Here is a 14,561-nt window from a genome sequence, read left to right as displayed (position 1 = left end):
CTGATGGACATTGAAGTTTTCAAATTAACACCTCAAAATCCTGGACAGCATAGACTTTTTGCTGCTAGTTTCTGTCATTCATGAAGGAACAGCTTGTCAGATGTTGGGCTGAACAAAAACAATACAAATTTTCAAAGCAAACTGTGAAACTCTCCCGCTAAACCTTCTCTCTGCTTCAGTTAATTAAATTAACCGTTAAGGGAGGAGGAGGAGGAGGAGGAGGAGGAGAAGAAACAGCAGCAACAATAGGCTCGACTTCCCTTGACCTGAAAACAACCAGCACACTTTGGTAACCAGCTTGAGAAAATATACTTTGTTTTTAAGCTTCACAGCAAAATCATGAAATTTCGTTGAACACGTATATAACTTTCGTAAGCAAGAAAAAATAACGGAATGTAATCTGAACTTAGAAATAGAAAAATCCTAAGCTAAACACGCACACACAGCGTCATGAACAAAAGTTAAAGTTCCTCTCTCTCTCTCTCCCTCTCTCTCTCTCTCTCTCTCTCTCTCTCTCTCTCTCTCTCTCTCTCTCTCTCTCTCTCTCTCTCTCTCTCTCTCTCTCATTCTGAAATCGTACCCAGACCATCCCTGCCTTGCCACCTCCAATCCCTTAAGTGCCGTAATGAGAAACACTAATGTAACCTCTACTCTCATTCATCTCCATCTGTCCTCCCTACCCACCTACTTACCTACCTGTCCCTATCTACCATCCCATCTATTTATCTACCTACCTACCTGCCTGACAGCCAATCCACAGTATCATTTGTCTACCTTCCTCCTACAGTAAATGCCTATACTCTTGCCCTGACTAACATTCCCTGACGTCTGGTCCAAAATTTTCCTATCCTTTCACTGCCTATGACAATATGACACTTGTGTATTTCTTCATAAATGTAATTCACGATCATTCAACCGAGAAAACTGTAAAATTAGTCACGAAAAAGAGATGAACTACGTGATCGTTTCTCTTAATTCCAGCAGTGCCTTTGGAAATAATATCCAAAACTTGCAGGAGATTATTTTACCAAGCAAGAAGAGACGACGCAGTAAAGAGTAACACTAAATTCATACACCCGAACAGGTACTTCGTATATTACCAGGTACCTCTTAAAGACTAACTAATCAAGCAATCTCACTCTCTCCATCAGCGGCATTCACTCGGCAACGGCTCCCAGTAATGGCACCATCGTCCATCCTAACCTTAATTTACTGCCCGGCGTTCCTAAGGGCAAGGGTCCAAGTTTTTTTTTTTCGTGTGGGATCCTCAACCACTCTAATAATCCAGCTACATTTGGGGGAAATTTTACGTTCCTGATGGAAAAAAAAAAAAAAAGAGGGACCATAGCGCGGGGCTCTCAGACTGAGGGATAGATATGGATGTGTTTTAGGAGGCCCGGCCGGACGCCCTCATCCAGGATAACGACAAGGAGAATAACGGAAAAGTTGGTAAATTTGTTAAGCTCTTCTGTCTAGACATTTGGAGGAGGATTAGGAGAAATTACTCTTCTCGTAAAGACATTTCCATGTTGAGAGAGAGAGAGAGAGAGAGAGAGAGAGAGAGAGAGAGAGAGAGAGAGAGAGAGAGAGAGAGAGAGAGAGAGAGAGAGAATCAACAGTGTAAGGTCATTCAGTACGTGTGTGTGTGTGTGTGTGTGTGTGTGTGTGTGTGTGTAAGAGAGATGACAGGTTGGAGTAAGTGAGGAGGAGGTAGCGGGGTGGAGGGATGCCGAGGTGAGGGCGGGACGGATAAAGGCGGTGTGTGGCTCCACCTGCCCCGCACCAGACCCGCACCAGAGAGTCCCGTCACTTGCCACCTTCCCTCCCTTTAGAGTCTTAATGAGGAGCATTGATCTGGCGTCTCCCCATTCCTCCACTCCTCCGCTCCTTGCTTCCCTGCTCCTCTTCCCTCCCTTCCCGTTTTTTTTCTTTCTCCTTTATTTTGAACCTACCTGCGTTATCTAAATCACTAAAATCCTCCTTTTCCTCCTTTTCTTCTTCCTTCTCTTCCTCCTCCTCATTTTTTCTTCCTCTTTATCTTCCTTTCCTCCTATTTTCCTTCCTTATCTTCCTCCTCCTTCTTCTCTAACTCTCCCTCTTCCTTCTTCTCCACCTCTTCTTCTTTTCCTTCTTGTCATCTACTTCTATCTTCCTTTCCTCCTATTTTCCTTCCTTATCTTCCTCCTCCTTCTTCTCTAACTCTCCCTCTTCCTTCTTCTCCATCTCTTCTTCTTTTCCTTCTTGTCATCTACTTCTCTTTTCCTTCTCCCCTTTCCTCCTATTTCTTCTCCGTCCCAATCTCTACCTTTACCTAAGACCTTAACCTAATCAGTACCTCCTCCTACTCCTCCTCCTCCTCCTCCTCCTCTTCAGCTTAGTCTCTTTCCTCCAATGATGTTTAAATTTCCCGATGCGTTTTATTTCACGTCTTTCTTTCTTTCTCTCATTTTTCCTCGTCCTCGCATTTTTTCTTTTTTTTTTTTTTGGCTTCGTTCTCCTCGTTCTCGTGTTTCTCGTCTTTGCTGTTTATCGCCTCCTCCCTCTCCACCTTCCAATTACCTGCAATATCACGCTTCCTGATAGAAGGTCGCTATAACTCAAATTCTTCATTTTTGCTCCACCACAGTCGTCTCTCTCTCTCTCTCTCTCTCTCTCTCTCTCTCTCTCTCTCTCTCTCTCTCTCTCTCTCTCTCTTGCTTTTATTTTCTTCCGTAACCGCTTCCTGCAATTCCTACGCTCTCTACTCATTTTCTTTTTTTTCCTTTTTTCCTGGCACTTCCTCCTCCCTATTATTCCCGCCGGTTTTCCCCCTGCGGTATTTCCTTCTCTCTTTTACCTCTTTATTTCTCTCTCTCTTTTCTTTTGTCCCTTAAAATCTGTCCCTGTCTTCATTTCATTTGCTGTGTCCTTCTCTCTCATCTTTGCTCTCATTTCATCTCTCTCTCTCTCTCTCTCTCTCTCTCTCTCTCTCTCTCTCTCTCTCTCTCTCTCTCTCTCTCTCTCTCTCTCTCGTGCTTCATTATGCAAGGGAAGGAAAAGTAACCTCATATCTCGCATTTTTTCCCCTTTTCCCTAATTTCTTTACACATTCCTTCCATCCTGTATTCTCCTCTTATCAGCTGCCTTCCTTCCTCCCGCGTCTCTTATTTTCCTTAATTTCTTTCTACATTTCTTTGCTCGTTTCCTTTATATATTTTTTTTTAATCCACCTTCCTAATTCCTTTCAATATTCGTGCTTTTCTTCTAAACGTTCCTCCTCTTTTTTCTTTTGTTTTCTTGTTCCTCTTGTTGTTCTTTGTCTTTTCTTTTTTATTTATTTTGTTTTTACTTTTCGTCTTACTCTTTTGCTTTTTTCCTTTTTTATTGTTTTCTTTTTTTCTTCTTTGTTTTGTTTTCTTTTCTTTTTCCTTTATGTTCTTCTTACTGACCTTCTTCTCCTTCCTGTTCTTTTTATTCTTCTTCGCTTTCTTTTTTCTTTTCCTTTTCCTTCTTGTTTTGTTCTTCTTACTGTTCTTCATGTTTTTCGTTTTTTCTTCGCTTTCGTTTTCTTTTTCTTTTCATTCTCCATGTTCTTTTTGTTGTTGTTCTTGTTCGTTCGTTTTTCTTTTTCATCTTATTATTATTCGCCATGGTCGTCGTCCTCCTCTTCCTCTTTCTCTTCCTTCTCCTCCTCCTCCTCCTTCTCCTCCTACTCTTCTCCTTACCTTCACTCCTTCTCGCTCTCACTTTGCATTTTTTTATTAATCTTATCCTCTCACTTGTCTTCCACTTCTTTAATTTAATGTGTCATTTTCATTAAGCTATTTCATATTACACTTTTCATACTTATTTTTCATTTTTCTATTTTCTTCTTTTTTTCTCTAAGCACTTTTTCCCTTTTTATCTCACTCTTACTTATTTTCTCGTCTTTCTTTCTTTTTCCCAGATTCATAGCTTCCTTTCATCTATTTTCATTATTTTTATCTTCACTTTCTTCTACATTTTCTTTCATATATCTATTTCCTTTTTTCTTATCATCATCATCTGTGTTCCTTTCATAATTTACATCTCCTTTCCCTAATTCACAGCTTCTCTTTACATTTCATCATCCACTTTCTTCCCTCTCCTCTGCATCTTTTACTCGTATTTCCTCCTCTTCTCTTATCATTCCTCCTCTTTTACTATCGTTCCTCCTCTTTTACTATCGTATCTCACAATGTCCTTCCTTAATTCACTGCGTCTCTTAATATTTCATAATTCTATTTCCTCGTTTTCTTCTATGTCCTTTTTTGCTATGTCTTATTCCATGGCAACTTTTCTCTTTTTTACTTTCATAATTCAGTCTCCCTCACATCTTCCTTTCCTAATTCACAGCTTCTCTTTATTTTTTCATTGCCGTGTTTTCCCCATGTCCACTGTATCTTTTCCTCGTGCCTCTTACTTTACATCATCTATTTTTTCCTTTTTTTTTTCTACATAACTCACATTTCCCTTCTGATTTACAGCGCCTTATGTATAAGGGAACTTTTTTAATACTTTCTTGTCCTCTAATCATCCTTCTTACCTTCCTCCCCTCCTGTTCCTCCTCCTGCTCCTCCTCCTCATTTATCAGTGCCCTTCACCCCGTCAGCCTCAAGAGTGGGCCAGTACTGGGAAGCTCGGCGAGGGAGTACAGCTCAGGGCAATCAATACTCGTACACTTCTCTCGATTCCCATTCACTCTGTCCCTCCTGCACCTTTCGTCCCACAACCCTCGTTCCCTTCCTTTACAACCCTCCTTCTCTTCTACCCACAAACTTTGTGATTTCTTCCTTTTATTTATTTATTTGTTTTTTTTTTATTTTAGCTCCTCTTCTCACTTTCTTCTCTCGTTCATTCTGTCTCTTCCACATTTTCCTCCCACAATCCTTCTTCTCTCCCCCACACTGACTTCCTTCTTCTATTTCTTATTTTAGTTCCTTTTCTTCCGTTCTCCCTCGGTTTGTTCTCTCATTCCTTTCCTTTTCATTCACAAACTTTTTACCTTCTCTTCTTCCTTAGCTCCCTCTCTCCCATTCTCCCTCAGCTTGTCATTCCATTCCTTTCCTTTCCACCTGCTTTCATCCTTCCTTTCCCTCCTGGCATCCTTCCCTTCTTTTGATTCATTAAGTCCATCCCTTCCTCCTTCCAGTCCTTCTATACCTTTCATCCTTATCTGCTTCCCTTCCTTTCTGACTTTCCCTCCTTGTTTTGGGTAATTGCCTCATTTTCCTTCCTCATCTATTAGTCTTCCTAACCTATCATCTCTAGCAACTTCTCTTCCCTCCTTTCTTCCTGACCTTCTTACTTTGGGTTCTCAGCTCCCTTCCTCTCATACCTTCTTCACCAACTACCTAACGTTCCTTCCTTCCCTCCTGACCTACTTCCTCTCCTTCAGTGCCTCTCCAAAGTCCATTTCTTCTCCTCTACTCAACCACAATCACAGCTATTCACATTAACTTGCCTCAGGACGCCAATTGAACGTATTTCTTTGGTTTCGAGTTTTTACCTTAATTCTCCTCCTCCCTTTCCCTCCTCCTACTGTTCTTTCTCATCACCTTATTTCCTCCGTCGTCACCTCGCACGCACTTAGTTCAGGTTTGTTGGTATATTCATTTAAGAAAAGTGCTCTCGCCTCCTCCAGTAACTGCTCGTGACCGTGACGGAGTTCTTTTTTTTTTCTGCAGCAATTTGTGGCGCTTGTGGGGGCGGTTACTGTAAATCATGACCATGCGAGCCTGCTGAAGGATCGCATGAACCTGTTAACGAGGCCGCCACACCCGAGGACGGCTAATAGAGGTACGCCAGTCCTCTGAGGCTTCCCAATTAGAGACTCGCTCGAGGCGGGAGGGAAAAAGGAAAGGAGAGGGAAGAAAGGACCGAGAGGAGGAGGTGCAGGAAGAGGGAGGGAGGGTAAAAAGGTAAGGAGGATGGGATGGCAGATGGGAGGGAGGTAATGTGGATGGGAAGGAAGGAGATAAGGAGCAAGGGAGAACGGGAAGGTAAGAGTTAGGGAGGGAAAGGAAGGCAAGCAGGCGGGCAAGAGGGCGGGCAGGCAGGCAGGCGGGAAGGTTGCGCTGGTGACACTGTGAGCTCATTTTCTTTGCCTGACAGACACATTCATTCATTTCTTATTCCGGTTATTGGCACCTATTTTCACCATTCTGCACATTCTTCTATTCTTTTTCTTTCTGTCCATCTTTTTTTCCTCCATTCGAGCAATTCAGGAAATGTTCGACACTAAAATTATTCCGATTTTTATTTCTTTTCATTCGTTAAAACGGACCCAAACGTTTTTTACCCTCATTTCAGGTTCCACACACACACACACACACACACACACACACACACACACACACACACACACACACACAAACACACACATCGATGTCCCGTCCCCCCTCCCCCCCCTCTCTCTCTCTCTCTCTCTCTCTCTCTCTCTCTCTCTCTCTCTCTCTCTCTCTCTCTCTCTCTCTCTCTCTCTCTCTCTCTCTCTCTCTCTCTCTCTCTCTCTGGTGTAAAGGCTGCGGAGTGAGTAATGGCGAGTCAGTCGTGGAATCACAGGGGAGGCAATGGTCCAGCCTGCGCCGCTGTACAGGTGTTAGTGTGTCAGGTGAGCGGCGCGGACAAAACTTAAGTGTTTGCTTTACTGAAGTCGTTACCGGTGCGGGATTCGGTAGAAGGGATGAGTGTGCGTACCGAGCTGCAGTGAGAGGGTGATAACACTGTCAACTGTGTACTATCTCGTGTGTGTGTGTGTGTGTGTGTGTGTGTGTGTGTGTGTGTGTGTGAGTGGGCTCCAACCTGCCACTCAAATGTGAAACGTGCAGCGCCCAGCAGAGCAAATGGAGTGTTTATTAATGAGAGCCAGTACAGCTGTTATTACTGTTACTGCTGCTGCTGCTATTGTTGTTATTATTGTTGTTGTTGCAGTAATAACACTACTACTGCTACTACTACTACTACTATTACTACTACTACTACTACTACTACTACTACTACAACTACTACTACTGTTGTTACTTCTGTTGCTGCTATTATTATTATTGGTAGTGGTAGTAGTAGTAGTAGTAGTAGTATTAAGTGGTAGTAGTAGTAGTAGTAGTAGTAAGTAGTAGTAGTAGTAGTAGTAGCAGCAGTAGTAGTAAGTAGCAGTAATAATACTAGTGCTAATAGTAGTAGTAGTTATTGTTGTAGTAGCAAAGGGTGTTAGGTGATGTAATAGCAGCAGCAGCAGCAGCAGCAGCAAAGACAATAAAACAACAGTACAACCAGTCCTAGCAATACGAGTAGCACTGGTGGAGGTCGTGGTGGAGGTGGCGGCGGTGTGGGGACAGTAGACCCTAGTGGATGTGGCGGCGGATATTGGGTACTGGTGAAGGAGAGCGTAATATTTCTAGCTTTCTACGTTCAAAATGACCAAAAAGACTTATGGTTATCACTTCCTGTAGACATAAAAAACAAAGCGAAGACAGAATGGAACAAGGAGACACTACGCGGAGTTGTCCAGGTCTGTCTGTCACTAATAGGGGAGACCAGTGCAGCGGTGGGGAGAGGAAAGAACTGCAGCAATACCATTAGTCATTACAGTGAGTGCAGGTAGAGCAGGTTAATTCAGGCGAGATGAAGTGCTCTGTCAACGAAAACGTGTAGCCATAACTCAAAAGCAGTGTATTTCCACATGTTAACATTTAATCTTCACTGTATATGGCTCCTGCTGGTGGTGGTGGTGGTGGTGGTGGTGTTGGTGGTGGTGGAGGTGGGGGTGTTACGGTGCATCACGGAGCAGGGTAGCCTCGCGTGCTGACAAAACTCGCACTGCTAATATCGAAATCCTCTCTGTGATAGTTTAGCAATATGACGATCATACCTGAGCCTCGAATCAATATTGTATTTTGTATACGTAAATGGTGTTGTGTGTGTGTGTGTGTGTGTGTGTGTGTGTGTGTGTGTGGTGTGAGGGAGAGGGGTGGGGAGTGTCAAGCAGCGAGGTAATTTTGACATCATAAACGAAAAAAAAAAGGTAGCAATATATGTGAACACTATAATAAAAAAAAAAATGGAAGCTCATTTATGAAAAAAAAATCTTTAAAGTGAAAAAAAATCGTGGCGCGCATCTCAAAAAGGGGAAAAAATGTTAGGAAACTCATTTGGAGAGGAGGAGAAAAGGAGGAGGAAGAGGAAAATGAAGATAAAGAAGACGACGACGAGATTGAAAAAGGAGAGAGAGAAGGAGGAGGAGGAGGAGGAGGAGGAGGAGGAGGAATTAAGCAAAAGAGAAGAAATTAAGAAGACGACGACAATGAGATTGAATAAAAACGAGGAGAGAGAGAGAGGAAGGATGATCAAGGGAAAATAAAAAAAAGGGTAAGACTGAAAAAAAAAAAAAAGGAGGAGGAGGAGGAGAAGGAAGAAGAAACAAAAAAAATAGAAAAGAAGGAGACGATGACGGCGCTAGGAACAAAACGAAGAAGAAAAGAGAGAACTGAAAGAAGAACGACGGCAAGACTGAAAGAATTAGAGAATACAGAGGAGACCAAGACGGAGAAGAAAAATTAGGAGGAAGAGGAGGAGAAGGAGGAGGAGGAGGAGGAGGAGGAGGAGGAGAGAGGGCAAAAGAGACATTTCATCTTACGAGTCGGAAGAAAACGTGCTGCCGGATACACGCACATGCACCCCCGCCCGCTGAGTCGATACACTGGCGACAGGATATTTAAAGGGCCAGCTTCCGTGGGCGGGGATGCGACTGTCCCTGGGGCGGCGATGAGGGGCTCGGGGAAGACGTGAAGAGAAAGGAAAGCAAGATGCACCAAAGGAACGGGAAGGAAAAATGGTCGCGTGAGAATATCAGAGGGAGAGAGAGAGAAAGAGAAAATGTGGGCGTGAAGTAAGCAAGTGTGTGAATAGCATGGTTGAAGGGAATAAGATGAGGATGAGAAGGAGGAGGGGGAGGAAGAGGAGGAAGAAAAAGAGGAGGATGGAAAGGATGGAGGTCTGTATATCGATATGCAAATAATGTTGGGGTTTGAAAAGCGTTCAGAAAATGGTGAGGTGGTTTCCGTATAAACATGTAGATTACGTGCCGCGCTACACGAAGGTAAATATGATGTGAAGAGCACTATACGGGACGCGCCGGTGTAAGCACAGGATTTAGTGCACACAATCTGCAGCTGACAGACACACGTACACACACCCCACACACACCAACCAGCGCACGAGGACGAATCCACAACCACCGAGAGAACACAGGGCAATAAAATGTAAAGTCATGATAATAACAAACTCTTCCCGCACTGCACGTGGTAACAACACACACACACACACACACACACACACACACACACGTGCAGGAGGGTAATCGCGACACTGAAGGGAGTAAAGTGACATGATGATGGCCTTCCTGACAAGATAAACATACACACTTAACTGGCATTATCTTGAGCACCTTCAGGAATAATCAAGCATCTGAAAATAAGCATACAAATGGGAAACAAAACACTACACAGGAGGAGGAAAGGCCGCTGTTGTGCAAGGGACACCACTGAGGAGACGAATGGGGCTCCAGGGAACACAAAACCGCCGGTGTTGTTTGGCAGACTACATAATTAATGAACATTATTAGCATTAATACATTATCAGCATGCTACTTAACTCCCCTTCAATAGGATTTTCCCCTATTCTCGTTTTCCTCAAATGGATCCCCTGAGAGCTTCCTTCCTCCCTCTCTCAGTCGCCTTCCTTGCAAAATATGATTATGTACAGACATTCTCCTTAAGTGCAAATACTCCCCACTGGTTTCTTTTTACAGCGGTGGTTATAAGCTGCAAACGGAATAAATTAGCGAGGATGCTGTATAAAAATGGTAAAATCCCAACACATTTCCTTGAATACCACATTTACATTCTGTTTCAGACACTCCTGCATAAAACTTGTGATGTATCCAGTGAACTTTTTTTTTTTCCCCGAGCAAATTCTCTTTAAATAGATTTTTCTCCATCGGATTTGCCTCACACTCGCATGTCTACCTTTAGTCACAGTCAGCCTCCAGAGCGCCTCCGCCATGCTTACTGGTAACACGCATGACCACGCCACGCCCCGGCTGGCAGCATGATACCATTATTTACACATCGCTGGGTAATCCGATAATTAGTCCTGACGAACTCATATTCCCGAAATAACACCTGGAGCAGGCCATGCGTAGCTAATCGCCTTGGCATTTGGTTCCATCAGAGGTTAAATCAATGCGAAAAAAAAAAAAGTAGATGGGCAAAGATTACGAGAAAGGTTAGGTACAATGTGAAAGACGGCAAATGTTATGAGTATGTACGTATAAATAATGAAATGGTAGATGATAATAAAAATAATCAACTTCATTTAGATGCCCACTTCTCCATCTTCCCGTTTTCCTTAGCGCCGATATAATACTACTGCTTTCGTTATCCTCAGGCCACTTAACTGCCTCCCACCATTTATTCAATCTTGATAATCATCTCCCCCAAAAAAAGAAAACTGCCAACTTGTTAGGTAAACACTACATCACGGTCAACATGCGATAAGGATGAAACCCTCGTGAAAGACAACATTACTGTACGAAGAACCATTTTCATTTTACTTGAAGGTCTTAGGAAGCTGTTATAGGTGTGCCTTGTGAACTGGTCCTTACTGTAATATAATTAGTACAGTATTATTACAACACTTAGGTCAGTACTCAACTAAGATCCTGAGGCGAGTGGCTCCACCGGCAGTGATGTGAGTCAGATGAAGTTTCTGTGAGTGATGGTCAGAGGCTCCCTGACCTTGCCCCTGGAAACACTGCCACGAGCCTCAGTGTGTTGGTGGGCGTGCAGGTGTGTACAGTGTGCGTGTTAGGACAAGTGTGAACAATCTGTAGCGGGCAGTACACTGATACAAGTATAGTAAAAGATGTGTAAAACTTCAAGAATATTGGGTGAACAATACCCAACGTTGTGCTGGAACCGAACATGTTCATCCTCCAAAACTCTCCCGACAGCACTGTGCAGCCAGCCTAGCTCATACATCCACCGCCTCCGTGGACAGGGATGAACTGTCCACATGTCCGTAGCTTCCTTTCAGCCAACACTGAGCCGATACTCACGACATGAACCAGGCATGGGACAAAGGGACCTGAATCACCCTTTAAGACATGTGGGCCGCCGCCGGCACACCGTAGTCCCAGCGCGGCGACTAAATCAGCCAGACAACCCTTTCCTTCACGGGCTCACAAGGCCTCAGGTTGGCAAACACGCCCGTGTAACGTGTAATTTAGGCCCAACAAGATCCACTATGACATAATTCCTCGCACAATAGTTCCCATTACCTCCCTGGCCAGGCCTCCTCCCCCGCCCTCTCGCTCTTCCCGGCGTGATGAGCGAGGGAGGGCGGTGAGGGGAGGCCTGCCCGATTTTGTTTCACATTACGACACAGGTTTGCAGAGAAGCTCTCAAGGAGCTCTTCAGATCAAGCCCATTCAGCAGCTGATCAAGGACACTTGCCTATTTTCATGAAGGACTCATTTTCCAAAGATAAACACGGTTGGATCACTATAAAAGAAGCAGGAATGCGAATCTCTTCACCCGGCGAGCTCGCTCTTGCTACTGATCAGTGTGGTGGGCGCGCCAACATTGGAATGCGAATGTTGCCCCCGACGGCACATGCGCCAGACTTCCCAAAATGTATCGGATGGAGGAAACATTTCCCCTCTTTTTGGGTGTTCTGCACGCCACGCCCTTCACCCCCTCACATATCTCTGCTAAAATGATCACGGCCAAGGTTCCGGTCTCCACGGTGCCGAGGAAAAGTGGGAAGATATTTCTTGTCAGGATTGATTGATGAATATTCACGCTGCAGCCATGTGGGGGTTGGAGCTCCGAGTCTTCTCCCAACACTGCCCCTCCCCGCTGGCTGCACATCTTGGACAACCAACACAACCTTGTTCCACAGGTCTTTACATGGACAAATTATACATTAACTTCGTTATCTTCTGATGAATTCTTACTTATAAATCCAAGAGAGATGACCGGGAAGTCTGGAAACTACCTCATCTCGCGCCCGAACCAAAGAAAACGGGTGTAATAGGAAGGGGGACTCGGTATGAATGGGAGCACCAAGCGTCAGAGAAAACGGCCACGCAGCCCACACTTAAGTAACTCAATAAAACCATCAACCACCTCAATAAACAACGTTGTCCTCCATACCAATATGAAGCAAATGGTCGAAAATTTTCATCATATATTTATAAAGAATCCTTGTCGCTTCTCTCAGCCATTTCCCATTGATTAAGGTAAAAATATATCTGATGAATCGCTACTTTTAAAATGCAGTTTTTTTTCCCATGTCATCATATTGCACAAGAATAACAAGGACACCCAGAAAAAATGATAACAAAAGAAAACTCGTATGCAAAGAACCCCAATCAAGATGTGCCTTCCCGCGTTCGTCTCTGTCACCGCCCCTCTCCCCGTGCAGCACTCGTGGGTGGGAGAGCACCACTCGCCTTCCTAAAGCACAGCACGAACACTCCTCTCCAGCGGCGGCCACACCGACACAGCAAGTGCACCGCGACCCATACGGAAAGTCTTGTAGCACCCAATCATTCAGTCAGTCATTCGGTCAATCAGTCAGTCGGTCAATCTCTCTCTCCTCCTCCTCCTCCTCCTCCTCCTCCTCCTCCTCCTCCTCCTCCTCCTCCTCCTCCTCCTCCTCCTCCTCCCTCCCTCCCTCTCTCTCTCTCTCTCTCTCTCTCTCTCTCTCTCTCTCTCTCTCTCTCTCTCTCTCTCTCTCTGGTACCAGGTGACCCCATTGTTACAGCGTCATCTAATCAATCAGTCAGTCAGTAGTTCATAAAAACCTTCCTTTCGTGGAACCTTTTTGTCTCTCACCAAACATCTCAACTACACCACCAGCAAAATGTTGATCTTAAAATGACTAAAATATAAATGCAAATACAGTAATGCAGAAAAAAAGTAATTTATTACCAGCAATTGTGTGTTAGCAATTCAGCACGTTTTAGCGATTTCTCTTCAGTAGATCCACTATAATCCTATTTACTCCTTTCACGATAATACCGAGACTGGCTACAGAGGCAGCACAATGAGAGGCGAGTGGAGCGTCTGATCATGGCAGTGCGAGACAAGCACTGCCCTTCCCCTGCTGTGAGTAAATTGCAGTCTCCACCTGCACGTGACCGCCTTCAATGTATTGGAAGCTGAAACCTCTACGTGGACAAGGCCTTGGAACCGAGTAAAGTCACCTGCACTGATAACAAACACACCACCTGACGGGACACTGGAGACTGCAGCGGGGGACGGATTTGTAGTTGAGGAAGCACTTTACAATAGCGAAGAGGAGTCAAACCAAGTTCTCAACGTTTATTTGATTGACTTTGGAAAATACACACTAGATGACAATGGGATAAAAGTAATGATGAACTGCCAGTTGAGAGGTCAATTTACAATACCAAATACTGTTCCTGGTTTTCAAATTTAAAACAGAGGTCGTCTTTATCCAGTGAGATATTCACCAATCCAAGAACGTATCTGAGGACCTGCCTGCTGCACCTGAACATTTCCTCCAGAGTAAAGGAACACACGCGTGACCAAAGAGACGTGGTACGGAGAAAACTGCTGATGACAGAAGACTAACATTACGGTAATTAATTATAATGTTAAGATCCAACGCCTGGATGATGCAGTAGATAATGTAGAGAGAGAGAGAGAGAGAGAGAGAGAGAGAGAGAGAGAGAGAGAGAGAGAGAATGTGAGTGTGTGTGTGTGTCTCAAGCCGACTCGCTGGCCGCCTTTGGTGCTGCAGTGCGACAAGCTTGACGGTTCATGATTTTGAGAGCGACACCCTGTTCAGTGACGCCGAGCAGCCAGGGTGGTGTGAGAGGACAGAGCCAGCCATGGGGGATGAGTGTGGCCGCGCAGACAGGCGCCCACACCTACGTACTGGTTAGTTCTGTAGGTCGTGAATGCTTTGGCCACAAGCTGAATGTAAGAACTTTATCAATATTGTATTCACTGTTATATAGGGATCAATAGGTGATTTTAGTATTCGTACCAACAATGTTATATAGCACGGTACGAGAAGAGAAAAGTAAAGAAATGGTAAAAGATAAGGTAATAAATATGTGATGAAATTATATACAAACAGCATCCTTCGGTAAACAAGGAAGATTCGATAGTTGTTCTTATCATTTAAACACTACACCTGCTCTATGCATTGGTTCCTCAGCTACACACCACAAAATCACAAAATTTAGTACACTGTAAGAGGTTTTTTTTTTTTTTTTTTATTTATTTTTTTTTCGTGGGGTGTCTTTCAACACGCCTGTCTTTCCTTTATTCTTGAGTTACGTGATTGTAGAGGCCAAACCGCTGCGTTTTATTTTTTTTTTCTCATTTAGTCATGTAAATAACAAACTTCAAAGAAATAACTGAATACTGATTAGACATTGCTAACCAAAACGACATTTCATTATTTAATTAGAAAAAAAAATATAAGACCATGAATACCCAATCAGAAAAGAGGATCAGTACCACTTC

General features: G+C 43.9%; 1 long non-coding RNA gene across 2 annotated transcripts in view; it reads right to left on the bottom strand.

Annotated features, from left to right (window-relative positions):
* Positions 1-13,372: 13,372 nt before the first annotated feature.
* The window catches only part of LOC135108448 (uncharacterized), a 115,884-nt gene continuing 114,695 nt past the window's right edge, over positions 13,373-14,561 (bottom strand). For both annotated transcript variants that reach the window (XR_010272273.1, XR_010272272.1), the window contains one exon: positions 13,373-14,561. This exon is cut by the window's right edge and continues 2,207 nt beyond it. This is a non-coding gene — a long non-coding RNA (uncharacterized LOC135108448).

Source organism: Scylla paramamosain, chromosome 17, assembly GCF_035594125.1.
Source record: "Scylla paramamosain isolate STU-SP2022 chromosome 17, ASM3559412v1, whole genome shotgun sequence".
Classification (NCBI taxonomy): domain Eukaryota; kingdom Metazoa; phylum Arthropoda; class Malacostraca; order Decapoda; family Portunidae; genus Scylla; species Scylla paramamosain.
This window is presented reverse-complemented; position numbering and strand designations above follow the sequence as displayed.